Here is an 11,644-nt window from a genome sequence, read left to right as displayed (position 1 = left end):
GATATCATTAGAAAATGAACAAATCTGAGAGAGGTCCACATGTAGTACCTATATGTATAATATATCAAAGCAATCGGACTTGCGGTTTTCAACAAGAAGTCGAAAATATCACTTTTTACCAAAAATTACAAAAATATTCATCAAAATTAGAGAATTAAAGATATCATTATGAAATGAACAAATCTGGGAGAGGTCCACATGTAGTACCTATATATGTAATATCAAAGCAATTGGACTTGCGGTTTTCAACAAGAAGTCGAAAATATCACTTTTTACCAAAAATTACAAAAATATTCACCAAAATTAGAGAATTGAAGATATCATTACAAAATGAACAAATCTGAGAGAGGTCGACATGTAGTACTTATATATGTAATATCAAAGCAATTGGACTTGCGGTTTTCAACAAGAAGTCGAAAATATCACTTTTTACCAAAAATGACAAAAATATTCACCAAAATTAGAGAATTGAAGATATCATCATGAAATCAACAAATCTGAGAGAGGTCCACATGTAGTACCTATATATGTAATATCAAAGCAATTGCACTTGCGGTTTTCAACAAGAAGTCGAAAATATCACTTTTTACTAAAAATGACAAAAATATTCACCAAAATTAGAGAATTGAAGATATCATCATGAAATGAACAAATCTGAGAGAGGTCCACATGTAGTACCTATATATGTAATATCAAAGCAATTGGACTTGCGGTTTTCAACAAGAAGTCGAAAATATCACTTTTTACCAAAAATTACAAAAATATTCACCAAAATTAGAGAATTGAAGATATCATTACAAAATGAACAAATCTGAGAGAGGTCGACATGTAGTACTTATATATGTAATATCAAAGCAATTGGACTTGCGGTTTTCAACAAGAAGTCGAAAATATCACTTTTTACCAAAAATGACAAAAATATTCACCAAAATTAGAGAATTGAAGATATCATCATGAAATGAACAAATCTGAGAGAGGTCCACATGTAGTACCTATATATGTAATATCAAAGCAATTGCACTTGCGGTTTTCAACAAGAAGTCGAAAATATCACTTTTTACTAAAAATGACAAAAATATTCACCAAAATTAGAGAATTGAAGATATCAACATAAAATGAACAAATCTAAGAGAGGTCTACCCAAGGTACATATACACCAAGTATCAAAGCATTCAGGCTTGTAGTTTTCAAGAAGAAGTCGAAAAAGTAAAACATTGACACGGACGACGGAGACGGACGACGACGACGACGGACAATCACTCATATGATAAGCTCCGCTCGACAAAGTCGACAGCGGAGCTAAAAACACAATAGCGAAATTAAACAAAAATTAAAGCTGCAAGCAGCGTCACAGGGGCCCAAGTATACATGCCATAAATAATGAGGTCAAATGATACACAATTAGTTTGAATGATTAGTACCATGAGGTCGAAATGCAGTTGGTTCCATGTATTTATTTGAGATATAAAGGTTATTAATATATGGTCATCTGTTATTTTAATCAAATCTCTTGTTCAACGTTGTCATAATAACACAGGATTCATCATTCTAACTACAACAGTGCTTGAGTTATAACAGTGATGATTATTAATGAGGTTAGAAGCCCCCACCCCATGCAGTTGGTTCCATATATTTATTTGAGATATTAATGTCATGAATATTAATGAGTTCACATGACCATAAATGGTCATCTGTTATTGTAATCAAATCTCTTGTTCATTGTTGTCATAATAACATAGGATTCATCTTCCTAACTGCAACAGTGTTTGAGATACAACGATTATGCATATTAATGAGCTCACATGACCATATATGGTCATCTGTTATTTTATTCAAATCTCTTGTTTAACATCATCATAATAACACAGGTTTCATCTTCCTACCTGCAACAGTGTTTGAGATATAACAGTTATGCATATTAATGAGTTCACATGACCATATATGGTCATATGTTATTTTAATCAAATCTCAGGTTCACTGTTGTCATGATAACACAGGAATCATCTTCCTACCTGCAACAGTGCTTGAGATATAACAGTTATGCATATTAATGAGTTCACATGACCATATATGGTAATCTGTTATTTTAATGAAATTGCTTGTTCACTGTTGTCATGATAACACAGGAATCATCTTCCTAACTGCAACAGTGCTTGAGATATAGCAGCTATGCATATTAATGAGGTTAGAAGCCCCCCTCCCCATGGGCGCATAGCCACATGACCTAGCTATGTGCCATTAAGGGGAAAGAATGTATCTAAAGAGTAGAATACACGTACAAAATTGTATTCCAATCGGACTAATACAAAACATGTAGTTGCATAGTTTCAATTTTCACAAAATCCAAGATGGTGGCCAAACCACGTGACTTATCGAAAATATATTATTTTTTCCATATGGAGTTGAGGCCAGGCATGGTAAATATAAAAAAACATCTAGTAGATTCGTTGAATCACCTCTGAGAAACAAATGCCCAAACTTTTGGTCAATTTTCCTCAAAATCCAAGATGGCGGCCAAACCATGTGACTGATCTGAAATCTTTTATAGGTTTCTAAAAGAGATTGACATAGAGATGCCATGTAGCAATATTGAAAATAATCGCTCACGTGTGGCATGAGTGAAAAACTACTTCCTGTTGAGAACAAATCCAAAATAGCGGCCAAACCACGTGACCAAACATAATGAATTTCTCAAATCTAAATTTGCTCCATATGTAGAAGCTAAGTACTGAATATGAGAACATTTTACTTGGCGGTTCTGAAGAAGAAGATTTTAAAGTGTTTTTTGCCGTTTTTAGGAAAAACAAAATGGCGGGAAAAGTCACATGACCGCTAAAGTTTTTATTTCTGATATTTATTACACATGAGTTGTACTATATACCATAAAAAAATCTAGACGCCTAGACCCTCAGAAAGTGGTCAAACAACCACTTCCGGTTTTATTTCAATCCAATATGGCTGCCAAACTAATTGGCCAATCAAAATTCTGAAAGCATGTTGCACCAGTTCATATTAGAGACTATCAATATAGAGCAATTTCAGACTATTTGGTTCAGTGGTTTTCTCAAACGGCTTGACGAAAAAAGTTACGGAAGAAAGAAGATGAAGAAAAAAACCGAACAATAAGAATAGGGGCCACGCCCTACCGGCTTGGGCCCCTAATTAAACAAAAATTGGTACCGGTACTGCATATGCACTCTCGTTTTTGCATATATCAGAGTTTTGGGATGATATAATGGTTCTCATAATAGCATGCTTAAAAAAATAAAAACCTCTGTCTATTGTTTGTAGAATAATTATTTCAAAATTAAATTTCGCCATTGCATCATCAACATAGATCACAGATTTTAAAAATGAACTCTATTGTAATTTTACTAACTCACATGGGACTTATTTTTAGCTGATTTAACAAATCAGCGAAAACAGCAAAATTTAAATATGTATTGGTAGAAGCAGCATGTGTCTTGTAAATTGCACTCAGGCAGTCTAATGGCCTCATGCAATTTACTTGACGCTGACCAAAACAGTGGATTTCTTTCTATAAACCAACACTTTTATATGTACCACGCAAAAACTAAAAAATTCATGGAAGATTCAGATGTTACATATAATTTACATAAATCCTAACCTAGTCTGACATGTAGTGGTAGTAGCGCTCTCATCGGCCAAATGGCATCAGACTTCACTGTGTTGGGTTTGGAGCACAGCGGAGGGCGCAACTCACGTGACTCATCAGGCTAAGTCCTAACCAAGCTATGAAGTCTGATTTACAATAGCGGTTTACAAAATATTCCACAGTTATCTGTAGCAATTACACTTAACATATAAATGTGGTCGGTTTACAATTAGCATAACAACAAGGAAACATGTGTAGATTTATATATAAAAACAAGCAGCTAGAACAATGGGCACATGACCAAAAATGGTATAATTGATGTTTTACTGTAATTTGTAACTATAATGATATTCTAAGCATGCAATTATGCCGTGATTATATCATCAAAACAATCAGTAGGGGATCTCCAGTGTACTTTAATTACATTTATCATCACTGACCTATCAAATATTTATTCAGTTATGAGAAAACTCACTACTGTAAAATCTGTATTAGAAGCCGCGGCTTCTATTAAAATGGTACAATGCAACCAAGGGAATGCGGCTTCTATTAGAGCATCTACACCTATGAGAAATGATGAATTTTTGGTTCTCAATTATTCAAAATGAATGGGTGCGACTTCTATTAGGAATGCGGCTTCTAATACAGATTTTACGGTACTCACAGAGAATAGATTACATTTGTATGATTTCAATATAAAATACAATTATTTACAACACAAGACAAGAACAAATCATGAAGTCAAAAATCAATAAAATTACTAGCCAAGAAATTGCTGAGTTTGCTTTAATTTTTATTCTATCATATTCATAGTTTTTTATAAATATTTGTACTTTTCTGCAAATTTGCTTATTATAAGTTTATTTATCATTAACTAACAGTATAGTCGGCATTATATCAGTCAATCTGATTAGCAAAAAATTAATGATGTGAAAAAAACAAATGAATAATATGATATTCCGAGTCAGTTTATCACCAAAGTCAATCAAGCATACAAGGTCTCTAAATGCTAGTGTAGATTAGAAGTTTTATGTACATTCACGTATACCTACAATAAAATAGTATTTTAGCCAAATGAACAGTAAAGTTACCATGACGACAAGTTGAAAGTTGATATGCATCAACGATTAGGAGAATTCGTATCATCCAGCGACAGGTTTCATCATGGTAATTCCAACCAGTATGCATTATCATATAAAAGTCACACATCTGCAGTTGTGTCAAAGAATGTACACGTGTACAATGCAGAATTTGATTACAACAACAAGCAGCGCTATGATTGGTCTGAATGTTAGGTGCTTGAATTCGATAGCCAATCGGATACAGTCTTGTATAGTACCTTTGCATTGGCTCAAGATTCTGCTATTTTCATGGGTGGTGGTGGATGAGGGGTGGTTTGGGGGATTTGGGGGGGGGGCATGGTTGGGGTTTTAGTGGTAAAAAAATTAAGCTCCAATTATTCCCCAAGTATTGCAAGCAGTTGTCACAAAATTGCAAAATATGGCAAAAAATAATTAGAAGTATAATAACAAGGGTTTCCCCCAAAGAATTATAGAGAGTATGGCCCCCTACTCTATACTGTAAACCAGTAATTTTGAGAAAATCAAAATTTTAAATTATTCAATGAATTTCAATCACCATGTACATTGTACCTTTCAAGATTTATTTGCACTTTTCAGTGTGCAGGTGCATACTTTCGTGCCAGCTGAGTTGTTGATTTCTGTGCCAGCAGTTTCAGTTTGTGATTTTTTTAAAATTTTCCCAAAGAGAATAATATTGAAATATGTAAACTAGCAAGTGTAATGAGAAACCAATTTTTCACAGGCATTTAATTTCACTATTTGAGCCTTTTCAAACTACAAAAAATCGTGGAAAAACCATGGTTACTAAAAAACTAATCGTGGAAAACTCAACTGTGCTCTTCAAATTAGCACAATTCAGATTGTATTTATTGTATTTAAAGTAAATATCGTCAACCTCATGAAGGTTATATCAATATTATAAAGGAAACCTTTTATATACAAGTGTGACCCACCTACATGTAGTTGCTATGGGAACCGTGATATAAATACAAATCATATACTTAACCTGTTGATCTGAGTACCTATCACTTGATAAGGGCATATACAAATTGAATTCTTGTGTAATCAATGGCCAAAAAAAGTTGTCTAGTAGGCTAGAGGATCACATCACAAAAAGTCCTTTCAGCAAAAAATTAATTCCAACTAAAATATTTAATTATGGATAAACAATAGGGCCAATTTATAACAATGAATATAATTTAGGTGTTTAGCATAATTTATTGTTATGTAATTTAGCTCATGGTAAAGTCAAACCTGTGTATAGTGACCACCTAAGGTGAGGTCAAACCTGTGTATAGTGACCACCTAAGGTGAGGTCAAACCTGTGTATAGTGACCACCATAGTACAGTCAAACCAGTGTATAGTGACCACCCAAGGTATAGCCAAACCTGTGTATCGTGACCACCTAAGGTAAAGTCAAACCTGTGTATAGTGACCACTTAAGGTAAAGTCAAACCTGTGTATAGTGACCACCCATGGTACAGTCAAACCTGTGTATAGTGACCACCCAAGGTACAGCCAAACCTGTGTATAGTGACCACCCATAGTACAGAAAAATCTGTGTATAGTGACCCTCCAATGTATATTCAAACTTGTGATCACACAAAGGACTTCAGTGACTGTTTTTATAGATACAATGTAGGTGGTCTTTTATATAGTTGGATGAATTTTTATGGATTGCCAACTTGTACATTTGAAATAATACTAGTCCAGAAAGTAATCAGATAGTACTGATGCAACAAAAACACATTAATTTAAGTTGATCAAAATCAAATAATGTTTGATACAAAAAATGACTCATAAACAGAATGCTAATTAATTAAATGGTGGTGAGGTCACATAAAACAGGTGATCTTTATACACAGGTTGACGTGCTCATATGATATGAGACTGCATAAAATTAGTCATCGTATGCAGGTTTGACTGTATTAACAATACATGTATAAGGGCAAACAGTTCTGAGATTATTCAACAACCAGCCTCAAAACGCTCACATCAGTTGAACTGTAAAATTATCCTTGTGCACTAACAATCGAACAGAGTGGAAATAACTGCTCCAATAAACATATCTTTACATGTGATAATTGGTAAAACCAAAGACTATAGTCTTTGGTAAAACCCAATTGTATGGAAAAACACCGAATTGCATTATATTAGTGCCCTTTCTACCCACAGCGGAAAAACGCTTATAGCTAAACAAATACATGTGTATATATCCTTTCTCTCCAAAGATTCACACGTTTGGACGTGCCAACATAGGCAACAAATGAAACCAAACACCATCAGACACCTGTTTTGTTAATCCTTTGTTATTGTGCAGCAATTGTTCATTACAACAGAAGTGGCACTCAGTTAAAGGCCCAGGTATACTATAAATACGCTCCTAAACAATAGGGATTATTTCCTTGCTTGTCACGCTGTAGTAAACAGCTCCAGCCAAGCTCCGGTAAAAACGTGTTTTCTCGAACTTACAGGTCGATTATGTCGTGCCAAAGTGGATGCATGTGACTATGAATATCACAGCAGTGACTGTGTGTAGTATTTATGACAATAAATTGTGTACGAGCTGAGATTTTGGCGGATAAAAGTAAAAAACATGAACCGGGGAAAGGGATGCGCGACTAATCTTTAATAATTACTACTGTCAATCAAAGTCACGTGATGTTGGACCGCTGAAACAGGATGCGTCATAGGCTACGCAAGTGATTAACACCATGCATTAGAATAGCCACACCTCCAATTCACACTTGCCCGGGGCAAGTGAATTGGGCCTTTAAACACAACTACATGATGAAATTACCATCATGCCATCTAGCTTACTGTGGTCCCCATCTATGTATAATATTACAGTAAAACATGTTTATACATGTATTTATTTATCATCATTATCCAAGGTAGATTTATGAATACAAAAAACTATACATGTCCAAACTCCAGACAAACGTTGAGTATTATGAAGTATAAACATTTACAGCCTACCGTGGAATACTGTGGAATACTTTATTTTCGCTGGAATTAATTTTCGCTGAAAAGGCTTTTTGAGCGTTTTGTATGGAATATATTTTCACTGATTTTTGATGAGTTTAATGGGAAATATAGGAAAAAAAGTATATTCGCTAGATTTTATTTTCACGGAATCATCCCTTCAGCGAAAATAGCGAAAATAAATTCCAAGCTAAAATAAAATATTCTACAGTACTTTATTTTCACTTGGAATTAATTTTGACTAAAGGAATGATTCAGTGAAAATAAAATCCATTGAATATACTTTTTTTCCCTATATTTTACATTCAACACGACAAAAATCAGTGAAAATAAATTCCATAAAAAACACCCAAAAAGTCTATTCAATGAAATTTAATTCCAACTAAAAGAAAGTATTTTACAGTATTAGGTCAAACAAAATTAGATCTGTTTTTGTTCAGCACATCCATCAGTTCTAAAGCTAATACTATTTTTTTAGTTATATTTGAAAAGTAAAAAAGGGGTAGGGAATGTGTCTACTGTTAGTGGCACACTATAATGTTCAGGCAGTTGCAGATTGAAACGATTGCGCTGTTTTATAATGAAACTCCGTACCAGTCAGAGATCCTTTTTTTTTTGGGTGTAATATGAAACAATTTACCTGCACATGTTGTATGACATGACAAATTTGTTTTATTTTTAAATACTGGTACTTAGTGGTAGTCAAGGGACTTGGAGACAGCTGTACTTAAATACCACAAGTATTAATTAACAATAGATAACTGTTAGCATGCATATATGGTCAGAAAGGGTCACCTATAAATTGGTTGCATTTTATTTATTGCTGCAAGTCAACAAGTGAAAAATGTGATTGTCTGTAGCCATCTATCTAGAAATACATCTTATTAACCCTCCAAGAGAGCCGTTAATTTTCCTGCCAAAATCTTGGTGTGACATTTTGCCTGTTTCTATAAATTTTTCTATAATACTTGTTGACAATTTCTTTTTTTTTTGAGAAATAAAAAAACACAAATTTGTCAAAAAATTGTAATACAACATACACTTCAAATCAAGCAATTATATGTTTACTGAGTTTGATTTACATTTCTATAAGTATTAGTATGCTTTTAAACAATGACAATTTTTTGCAGAATAATTAATGGTTTGAAGTTACTCTTAGCTATTGGTGGCGAAAGAGACACAATTTTTTTAAACCAAATCTACGTACCTTAACATCAATGTCTATAATAATAATAACTTTATTGCATTTTTAGAAATACACAAAAACATTACATATCATATTTTTCATTTCTAACTAAGAAGGCATTGTGTATAAATTCTCCTACAGATTCTATAATATTTTTATCTGTGCTTTGCATAGTGATAGATATTTAGGGCATTCTTTGAAAAAATGTAGTTCACCTTCTATTTCTCATTTTGTCTATGACATTATACTACAAAGAGTCACAGTTGTTGTGTAGTACTTGTATAATTGGTTCAGATTTCTAAAATTTCATAGATGGGATATTTTACAGGTGTAGTTTTAGAATGGGAGGTACATGTACCATAAACATGACTTGCAACTACTGTGGCACTGTGATTCATTCTAAATAGAATTCGATCTTACCAGGATACTTGTCTAAACCAAATACATTTGTCTTAAAAATGACCTCCTTTAGACTGAATATTATCAGTTTAGAACGAAAATTTCACTATAATAACAAGGCTGTAGCAAAATATAATACTCCCAAATTTGGACGTGCTTAATACCAGTACTTAAAAACTAATTTGAGATCACTAATACCCTGGTATGCACAATGTGTAAAGCCCTACGACCATATTTGCTCTGTTAGAAACGCATCTCTAAATAGTGCACATGAAAAAAAAAAAAAATACATTTATTGTATGCTAGATCATTAAAATACATGGACACAACTTCCACCATTGCGTGACTAATAAAGCATACTGTAGATTGCATTGATAAAACCAAGCCGAAGGGCTAGTACAGTATAAGTGGCTGAAGATTATTCTGTTGTTGCTATATTACAGATGTTATTTCACAAAATAACAATACAAGTATACAGAAAAATAATATTTCTACATAGATGTGATAAGGCAGGTAGATATTACCCTAATGCGGACAGATAAAACTGCAATGATAAATCAGTATCAGCGCTACAACATTACATGGTTATACGCAGATAATAAATGAATTGATAGAAATATAATAGAGCTTGATTGCAAAATCAATACAGATGTTATTTTCAAAGGATTTTTTCAGCTACATGACGTACATACTGTGAAGAGGATTTTATGGCATTAGTAAAGACATGTTGTAAAAGACACTGAAACTCTGTGGCATAGGACCGTGAGAAATTTTTTCGACAAAAATTTTCTAAAATTCACAAGAATTTGTCTCGCACAGAATCAAAATTAGAGCTGTTTACAATATGTAAAGCACTGTAAGACACTTGATGCAATTTTGTAGTTGTAAAAATATTCATTACATGTAGATGTGTATGCTCCTTACTGCGTCACAGAGGCTTACATATATGTTAAATGTTATCCTCATAAAATTGCCCTTTCATCATTTAAATGGTTGAAAATTTAATGGTTTTCCTGTATTTGTCTGGTGAACATAATTTACGAGCATTTAAAAACTTGAAATCATGTGGAAACAATTACCAGTGTTACCTTGATCACAAACTGTGTCAGTATACAAATTTAAACAAGTTATTGCATTATTACTTTGACTAAAATTAAATATATATACATTGTACACACAAAAGCATGTTTTTTGTTTTTGTTTTTGTTTTCGTTACGGTATATTTAAATTTTCCGAAAAGTAATTTGCAAATGATGCATTGATTAAAATGAATGCAAATTATCTTCATGAAAAATAAAAGAACACATAGAACTCTGCACTATATTACAGTAATACTAGTACTTCCCACGTGAAACACAAATCCCGGACAAGATGATAACACCAATTTTACACGTTACTCAATTCGTTGTATTTTCACTACACACTACCAAGGATGTACGTCCATGAGTGTTGCAATGTTTTTTTTGTTTCAATCATGGACGTACTAGAGATGGACGCTGCACGGTGATTCACATCTGATAAGACGCATCGTCTTTCTATTGTACTCATCTTAAATTTATGAATAGGCAGACGGACTTCCATCTTGGCTGAGTTGCCGCCCGATCTTAGTTTTGATTTTTCACGACAAGATTCGAATCTTAAATTCTATAATATATTGGGTCAAAAAAAAATACAGACCTTGCCCATGAGCTGGTGCAATGTTAAGTTGTAAATCGAAAGTTTAACGCAGATCCGTATATTCTAGGCAAGTTTACGAGCATGTTTGTACCGATCTTCTGCATTTGTTAACAATTTTAATTTAATATTTCCAGTAAACCTCTAGTACGTCCATCATGTTTCAATCGTATACAATTTGCATTTCCCGCGGACAATGTACGAAATCACATTATTAAAACATCGAATAAATTCTCACCTTCACTTTGTTATTCGCGTTGATTTATTTCCGTCGATGCAATTCTGTCTCTTATATTGTCGTTCAAAAAACCCACAAAGTCCAAAAAGACGGGTCACAAAACGCCACAACAACGAATACAACGTACTACAGCTGGGTGTTGATGATTTTCATAAACAAAGCATGCTGAGGTCAAAGGTTACCAGGATCGATTTAGTTCTTCGTCCAATGAGATGCTTTGTATTAAAAAGCCAATTGATTGTGTAAGTGAATTATACTATTATAATAAGAACAACAATTATGCCGAAACAGCATCACATTGTTCAACTCAAGTTTTTTAATTTATTATATAGTTATTCAAAACTGTTGAATTTAACAGTTTATTTTTTTATTTTATTTTAATTAATTGTTATTAATAAAATAGAATGCCTGGAGAAAAACACAACGTGCGATTGGTTAATTAAATCACGTGCTCAAAGGGCTA

This window comes from Saccoglossus kowalevskii, chromosome 14 (assembly GCF_978046115.1).
Source record: "Saccoglossus kowalevskii chromosome 14, keSacKowa6.1, whole genome shotgun sequence".
NCBI classification, from domain to species: domain Eukaryota; kingdom Metazoa; phylum Hemichordata; class Enteropneusta; family Harrimaniidae; genus Saccoglossus; species Saccoglossus kowalevskii.
Note: the sequence above shows the minus strand (reverse complement) of the source record.